The sequence below is a fragment of the Grammomys surdaster genome, unplaced genomic scaffold (assembly GCF_004785775.1).
Source record: "Grammomys surdaster isolate TR1022 unplaced genomic scaffold, NIH_TR_1.0 217, whole genome shotgun sequence".
In the NCBI taxonomy this organism is placed as follows: domain Eukaryota; kingdom Metazoa; phylum Chordata; class Mammalia; order Rodentia; family Muridae; genus Grammomys; species Grammomys surdaster.
Genome location: NW_021604662.1, coordinates 2,496,247 through 2,505,235, shown reverse-complemented (window position 1 = coordinate 2,505,235; position 8,989 = coordinate 2,496,247). Strand labels below are relative to the sequence as shown.

Genomic DNA, 8,989 nt, shown 5'->3' with positions numbered 1-8,989 from the left:
AAACCTGCCTGTTTACATTAGCTTATAGTCATCTGTTTCAATGTTTTTCCACAGAGACCCAAGACTTGGTGTTAGTATACATGTATGACAGGCCTATTGCTGGAGAGATGGCTCAGCGGTTAAAAACACTAACCAAGCTAAGAGAGGTTTTAAAGATACCATTTTGTGTAATAACTGAATTATGGGAAAATGCATCATAAAATAATAACTAACTCCCAGGCATAAATAAAGAGTATCATCAGCAATAGACAGTGTTATAATTCACTGTAAAACCAAAAGATGATGCAAAACTTAGAGGATCAGTTGACTTTCTCATCTGGCTTGAAATCTGATTATTAAAGATATGGTGTGTTGATCCTTATTTATATGGCAATTTCTTTTTAATCATACAACATTGTAATAGACCTCATTTTATTTTTTAAATTCCTTGTAAAATTTTGTTTTCTCACATATCTCACTACCATTCTGTATTTTTAATTAGAGGTGTCAGATAATTTCATCTAATTAACATTGATCCATAGATGTATTTCCGTGTTCCTAATTGTGTCATTAATTATCATAATTTGAGAGTTGTATTAACATTTCACTTGAAGAAGTTTTTTCACACTAGATTCTTCATCCCACTGGGATGTCATGGTACAGTACTTAGGCATATCCCAGTTTACAGCTATAGATGCTCTTCCTGTTGTGGGGCAGTGGACCATGACAGGAAGCCTGGTAAGCTAAGGGTTGAAGCCCTGGGGACCCTGAAGGGACAGTGGTAGGAGCTTCACCTGCTCCTGGTATCAGGGCCCTGTCACATAGCCACATCCCCCCACAGAGAGAATTGTGGCCATTAGTCAGGTAGGGGTAGCACCCCAAGCCCCTCCTCATGTAGATAAGGCATCTCAGGCCAAGCCAATAGGAAGCACCTGCTGTCAGATCCAACCCACCCCAAAACTGTATATAAGATCTTATCCAGAAGGAATATAGGTGTGTGAGAATTACTCCATCTTCTGAGAGCATCTGTCACAAGAGCCTGGGAAAAGAACAGTCTCCCAAAGCTTTCACCACCAGAAGCTCTCTGCACTTTGCTTGCCAGTCAGCTCAGCTCAGTGCAGCCAGTGGCCCTTCTCTGAGCACCAGCAGCACCAGAGCAGCAGCAGCAACACTGGAGGTGATTACTTCCCTGTTCCTGCTCCTGCCCTTTCCGCTTCACTTAAACCCTCCCACCAGGCCAAGCCAGAGGTTTCTGCAGATAGCTTCCAATACACAGATAAGACCGACACCCTGTCCTTCTTCTATGCTTACCCTATATTAGAGATTAGGCTTGGGAAGTGTAAGTTCAATTGTTAAGCCTTAGGCATGCCATTTCACCCTGATCATTCTGTTTCCACCATGCATGAAATTAGAGTATGCGATTAGAACAGTGTGTTTCATACTTTATTATTACTACTATTACTGTCACTCATGCAACACACATTTTTAGCACACAGAATTATATATGAAACACAATACACAAACATACACAGGGAATGGGATTTTAAAAATAGAGCCAATTTTTAGTGAATGTTAGAAATCCCAAACAGTGCTGATTTGTCTTCTTCTTTTACCCATGTGCTATTTATACACTCATTTTAACACATTTTATTTTATACATTATTTTTAATTCTTCTCTACATGGTGCAGGTACATTGTGGAACAAAACAGACACAGACATGAGAAAAAATCCCCGCCCTAATGGGAACTTCCATTCTGATGAAGGAAAACAGAAAACAAGGACGAGAAAAATAATACATAGTGTTATTAGGTAGTTAAAATTAATGGATAAAACAGTATCTTAAATACAAATGAAGGGCTCAAGAGATGGCTCAGAGGTTAAGAGCATTGACTGACTGCTCTTCCAGGAAACCTGGTTTAATTCCCAGCACCCAATGGCAGCTCACAGCTTTCTGCATCTCCAGTTCTAGATGATCTGGCACCTTCACACAGGCATATATGGAGACAAAATACCAATGCATGTAAAAAAAACTATTAAAACTAAAAATCTGTTTAAAAGAAAGAAAAATGAAGTGAATATGTGTGTTTGTGTGTGTGCGCGCTCTGGTGTGGAGTACAACTAAAGGAAAATTTCAGAAAAGATATCACTAAGGTGATATTTTAATAATGACTGATGGGCCTAGAGAGAGAAGGAAGAGTTGTTGTTGGGCACAGTGTGTGTCAACCTCAAACACTGAGGCGTGAGCATGTTTGGTATTTTTGAGAATACAGCCAGAAGGTGAGTGTGATTCAAGTCAAGTAAAAGAGTAGGAAGGCATAGCAATAGAAAGGATCCGTGGAATCAAATCCTACCTTTTAGGCATCATAAGAATTTTGGCTGTTATTCTTGAATAGACTGGAAACAACTGAAGGATTTGATGATGGTGATGGTGATGGTGATGATGATGATGATGGTGACGACAATGACTTAAAGAAAGATGGAATGTGCCTCTCAAAAATTCCTAAAGTAGAAAATTGGTTCCAAGTTTGACAATGTTGTGAGGTATCCTTTAAGTGGTAAGGCTTAGTGAGCAGTAACAAGACAGGCTCCTTTCTCTTGCTCTGGCTTCGTGTCTCACCATGTTATCTCTCCCTTTCATGTGTACTCTTTTCATAGTACCTTCTACCATGAGACACAGCTAAGAGAGCTCTCACTTGAGCTGGTATTTTTCTCTTTGGAATGTCTATTTCCCCAAATATGAGTTATATAAACTCATATTCTAAATTCCTATATTCATTATAAGTTCCTAGCCCATATCATTATAAGTTCCTAGCTTTGTGTATAAAGAAGATTTGACTAGAACAGTGATGATTTTTTGCCTTTTATTTTAACAAAATTATGTACATTATCATGTGGAGTATATACTCTTAGGGGAAAGGGCAGGCATGGGAAGACCATTATGGACATTATACATTAAATATGCATACAAGTTTGTATGACTCAATCCAGAATGATATCTATGGGAAATAGCACTGGCTTATGAATGTATTTTTGGAAGAAGTCAGATCCAGCCAGCTTTGTTGAGGAATTAGATGAGATGTATATGCAGTAGTGTGATAGAAACATTTAACAATCAGATTGGATAAGGAGAGGTAGAGTATTCATAATGTACAGTGTTCATGGATTTTCATAATGTACATACTCCTATCATAACTAATTCCAAGCGACCATTGTAACATCACTGACCACACAGTAAGGAAGGATGTGCATCATTAACTTTTATGTGTCAGTTTGAGCTAGCTCCAGGATGGCAGGAAAAGAGAGGTAAACTATGGTGTCAAGGTGTCCCCTCTTGGTACCTGGAGAGATGCTGTAGTCATCACATAAACTTGAGGATACTGTGAATAAATTGAAAGTTCAATGGAATTTATACCAGAATTTAGGTTTTAGACACACTCGTAGCCATCTATTTGGATATACCTGCTAGGCAGGTATACACCTGCTTTTGACATTCAGATAAGGCATCTTGAATAAAAACATGAATAGAAAAGTCAAAAGCCTATAAATGATATTTAAACCTGTGACACTAGAGGCAAGTTTGAATGGAGTGATAGGAAACAGAGAAGTCCATGTGCTGGGTGCTTGAAAGTTTAGAAGTTTGTAGGTTGAAAAGCAACGAATATGGGAGTCAGAGGAAGACCAGACAGGTCTTAAGGGAAAATCTAGGTGAATTTAGTCATCTGCAATCAAAGTAAAGGAAGTGTTTCAGGTAGAAATATTGATAAATTGTTTCAAATGCAACTGCTATATCAAGAGAGATGATTGAAGATCAGCTGTCATGAAAACCCGCAGAGATTAGAGGTTGGAACAGTTTTTAAAGTACTGCACTGAAAGCTAATGACTCTTTTCTAATACAAATGTCTTTGTGGCATCTACTTTTGTGGGAATTGCTGAAAAATTTTTCATCTGTGGTTACGTTCAATACTGTCATTAAGCCTGAGCATTTGAGCCCCTGCTGTAGTCATCCAGGCCCAGTGAACTAGTGTTTTTGCATTCTCTCCCCCCCCTCTCTTTCCCCCTCTCTCTCCCCCCTTTCTCTTTCGTGTGTGTGTGTGTCTGTGTGTGTGTGTGGGTCTGTGGGTCTGTGTGTGTGTGTCTTTCTGCTTTGCATGGCAAGCACTTTAGTAACTTAGCCATTTTATCCTCAACCCTATAAACATTCTAAAACACCTTCTGGTAACAGGTATTCTAGGAATACCAACTCTGGGGCAATTAATAATCAGATATTCTTCTGCTCTTTTTATTCTGCTGGAATGCCCTTTGTAGAAATTATAAAATAAAGGATTCAAGACAAGACATATTTGGAATATGAATTGCTCTATACATATACATTTCTGACATAGGAGTTTGTTATATTCAAAAAATGAATTATTATTCATATTTAACTACATACTCTGACAGCATTTGCAAGTAGGGACATCATTGGTGATGTTTGATGACAGCCTTTACGGGAGCCATTGGAAGCCACTTTTCAATGACAGCACAGTAAAGGTGTAGGATCATGAGTAATGTCATAACCACCATTAGATAAAAGGCTTTGGGAATCAATATCTAGTAAGATCAGTACTATTTTAATACAAATGATGAAAAGTCATTGAATTATGAGAACATAACTCAATGATGTTTGGTGAACTTTTCTAGTCAAATGTATGAAATTATCCAGTAATGGCACATTTGATTGTAAAGATCATGTAAAGGCCCTTATACTAACTTGAAATAGATGGTGCCAAGATATTACAAGAAACGATATGATATTTTGCTTGTGCAACAAATTATAATTTCTAAGCATCAATCTCTAGGGACAGTTGTCAGGACGGTTGCCTACCTTCTTTTTTGAAATGAGGTCTCACTGGCTCAGAGCCGGCTAGTTAAGCTGGGCTGGATGGCCAGCAAGCTAACTCCAACTCCTGTCTCCAACTCCAACAGGAAACTGTTTATAAAAAAAATATGAGTTCTGCAGATTTAACTAAAACCTTCCTGCTTCTTTTGATAGTGTTCTACCAATTGAACTATCTTCCCAGCCTCTTATCTTATATTTCTAAACAAAGTATTTACATATTTAGATTATATAAATAATCTGACCTGCTCCTAGAGGCATTGCAGGTGTGGCTGCTGTGTCACATGTGCATCAGTAGGTGACAGAGAGAGGCTATGTCTATGTTTAGCGTTCTGACCTGTGAACCTCTGAATGACCTATGAACGTTTGAATGATTACTAGTCTAACATTCCCTGAAAAAAAATGCCTGAGATAATCACAGGTCCTGTGCCAGGGAACTCAGACAGGGAGCTAGCTTGAGATGACCATCTGTCTGGCACCAAGCAGGCCCTGACAACTCCTGGGACCAGGAGCAAGTCAGAGACTAGAGGACTGACAGTTCTCCCAAGCAGGAGTGAGCCCAAAATAGACTACCCTTGCCCACATGGGGCCATACCAGCAGTCCAGGTAAGGAGCAAGTCAGATGGCCATCATACTTGAACCATGGGGCCTTGAACAGGGAGTTTAGTTGGATGCCATGCAAGCTGGGGTGTGCAGACCATGCTAGAAATAACCCCTGCCTGATGCCATAATGCATGAGAGGGGACTAGCACTCCTGATACCACTCCTAAGATGACCTCAGACACTCAGAGACCCCAGGCACTACTATGAGGAAAAAGTAAGTGGTGGAGAAATGGAAGAGGAAGATAAATGGAAGGATGTGGACACAATGAAGAGAGGCAGAACTGGAGACTCACGGGTAGTGAGGAACAGTCTGATGTGAGTAGCTGATGATGCCACCTGGGACCATGGTGGAGTCCTGCCCTGTGATGCCACCTGGGGCTACATCTAGGATCCTAGGCCTTGCAGCAGCAGGACACTGTTACCACCAAAGGCCAGGCAAACGTTCCTGGTCTGGGCTGCTACCTGGGGATATATTGACGTCTGAGGGCTGTGCAGAACTATCCCTACCCCTCAACTGGGGAATCATGGGAGTGCTTGCCCTGGATGCTTAAGAGCAGGAGAACTGACCTCTCCCCTAGCCAACCCCAGTACTTGAGAAAGCTGGCCCTGTGCATTGCAGGAGTTTCAGATGAACCAGATGGAGGATACTAATGTGGGAGAGTTGGCCCTACCACTCATCTTTCATGTGGTGGCATAGACAAGGGAGCGATTCCCTCCACTCTCGCCCCTTGCTCCTCACCACTGGCAGGTGGGAGACCTGGCTCTGGGGTTGTGAGAACAGGAGAGGTAGCCCTGCTGCTTTCTAGCTGTAGCACTCCGGAATGTTGGCTCCGTACCTCACCTGGACAGCACAGTAGAGCTTGATTAAGCTGGCCCCAAGGTTGTTGGAGTGGGAGATTTTGCGTTGACACTTCTGTGTAGTGACATGGGTGAGGGAGAGATGACCCTCCTTCCCTCCCTTAACCCTTGCCATTTTTGGCAAGCAAGAGAGCCCTGGGGTCATGAGAGTGGGAGAACTAGTCATGTCCCTCACTGGCTGCAACACTTAGGAGAATGGGCCCTACACCTCACCTGGGCGGCAGGATACAGCTGGAAGCAGGGGTTGTTGGTGAGCCAGTTCCAAGGGCATGGGAGCTGGAGAACAGGAGTGCTGACTAGTTCAGCTCCAGGGTTTTGAATTGGCCCTTTCTAACACCTACTCCAACAATGAACTGCTGGGGTCAGTCCTACAGTTCCAAAACTACAGGATCTCCATGACACAGGGCAACAACTGAGAGGATCCTGTGAGGATCCAATATTGATTCAGTACCAGAAGCCAGAGGCCTCATACCAGACCAACGAGTGTTTACAATGAACGTTTACAAGCAAAGAAGTGTGGACAAAAGGGTATTCTGTGGGACACACTGTGACATACTATAGCTTTCACAAAGAGATTTTTTTCTGTGTTTTGAGGAGGCTGAAACTGGAGAGAGCAGGTATAAGGGGAGGAGGAGATGAGTGGGACTGGGATGCATGATGTTAAATTCATGAAGAACCAATAAAAAGATTAAAAAATCTGCCTAGAATCCTGGAAAAATATTTGCTCAGAGCTGCCATATATGCTAGTGGGAACCCTCTAACTCTGTATGTGACCCAGCATTTGTTCTTCCAACTGCATTCCATGAGACCATATTGGATTTTTAGTCCCTGTATCTGCCAAATGCCAAATAAGCTTAGAACACTGGCTTTGGCTGTCTTAAAGTGGAAAATGCTATGACTCATAGAATAAATTGTACACTTGGGATATAGTCAGTTCTCTTGCATATTGTAAACTAGAAATATCTTCCTTATCTACCTACTTCTTCATCTCTATATCACTTATTAAAGCAGCCTGATTTATTAAAAGGCTTAAAACACCATTAAGCTCTATTTATATCAGACCTTTCAAAATTGAAGCACCTTAACAAGATACTATGTGTATCAACCATTAACACAAATTCTCTTTTGAAAATAAGCTGATAGAATGCCATATACAGTGATTTCTATGAGTTCTATAAAATAAAACCATTGATCACTGTCTAACAATACAATCAAACTAAATGTAACCATAGATTAAGTGTTAGACTTATACTTACTTGATACACTATTATGCAACATTTTTAAAGTGGGAGAAGTTGTGTTATGTGACGTCTAAAGATAGACCATAGTATGCTCTACAGATCTCACCCACTTACTTGTAGGACAATCTATATTTCGAAATTTAGTTATCACATTTTGGGGAAGTCCAGGCCACCAGAAAAAGTCACATGTGATGTTTCTGCTAACAGCCTTAACTGAAGCCTCAGCCAAAGGCCAGCATGGATCAGGACCCGTGTGAGTGAGCAGGCCATCAGATGATTCCAGCCTCCAGCCACTGAAGTGTCCCAGTTAGTGCTGAGAGGAACAGAGTCCAGCTGTCCCTGACAAGTGTTGCCAAAACTGCAGATTGTTAAACAAAATTAATCTTCTTGGTTTAAGTCACTAAATTTTGGGGTGACTTGTTATGAAGCATTAGATTAACTGAAGGAGACCATATAAAAACAAAGAAGATAGAGCTTAGGATATCAAAAGTGAAAAACCAGGAATTAATATGTAATAATGTCTATCTAATTGATTCTGTGAATAATTCAGAGACAAAAATCTTTAAATGCTTGTAAAGTTTGTTTAACTGTGACAATATCATCATACACATTTTCTTATTAGTTTCCCAAATTTTCAATATATGTACGGAAAAAAGTAGTTGTTATCTTTTAATTGAGTTCATTTTTTTTACTTACTGCTAATATTTAAGAAATCATTAAAACAATGAACCTTCTTGCTATGATCTGACTCAGTCTCTCATTATGTACCAAAACATTCCCAGAAGCTCCTATTGTTGATCAACCAAGCAGACATTGAATGCAAGACAGACGTGATTGAAATGTATTCATTTATCATAAATTAAAGATTTTAATTGGAAACAGACACCCAATGCAGGCATCTCCCATCTGCTGTTGGTAATGTTAACATTAAAAATGTCAATATGGTAAACTCATTAATTGCATATTCTTGGGACTGCTAAACTATTAACTTACATCTGAAAGGGCCCCGTCAGCTTATATTCTAACTAGAAGACAAGAGAGGGTAATCACACTGACAGACAACACTGGGAATTTTCTAAGAATGAAACGATATACAAGCAGGATATACTTTAACATGTCCGTTTATCTTTTCTCATGAACAAATCATTAGGGGTTCTCTTTCAAGATTGACCAAATTTGGAACAATGAACAAATTAAGAAATCTCTTGACTAAGACTTCAAGGCTATTTACTACAAAACTCATGAACCTCTATGTCTTGCCTATGAAAACAAAACTAACTTCAGTAATAATTAATTCTGGTCTGCTAGAACTTTAAATAGGATTTACTCAAAGCATAATGGCCCCTTGGCATTGGTGTGATCCATGCTATAAGCTGGTTAGAAATGTAGAATTTCAATTCCATACTAATTGAATCAGGATTCTTACAGTAA

General features: G+C 40.1%; 1 pseudogene; it reads left to right on the top strand.

The window, feature by feature from the left end:
* The first annotated feature begins 5,100 nt into the window (after positions 1–5,100).
* On the top strand, positions 5,101–5,246 carry LOC114625440 (annotated as a pseudogene).
* The last annotated feature ends 3,743 nt before the right edge of the window (positions 5,247–8,989 follow it).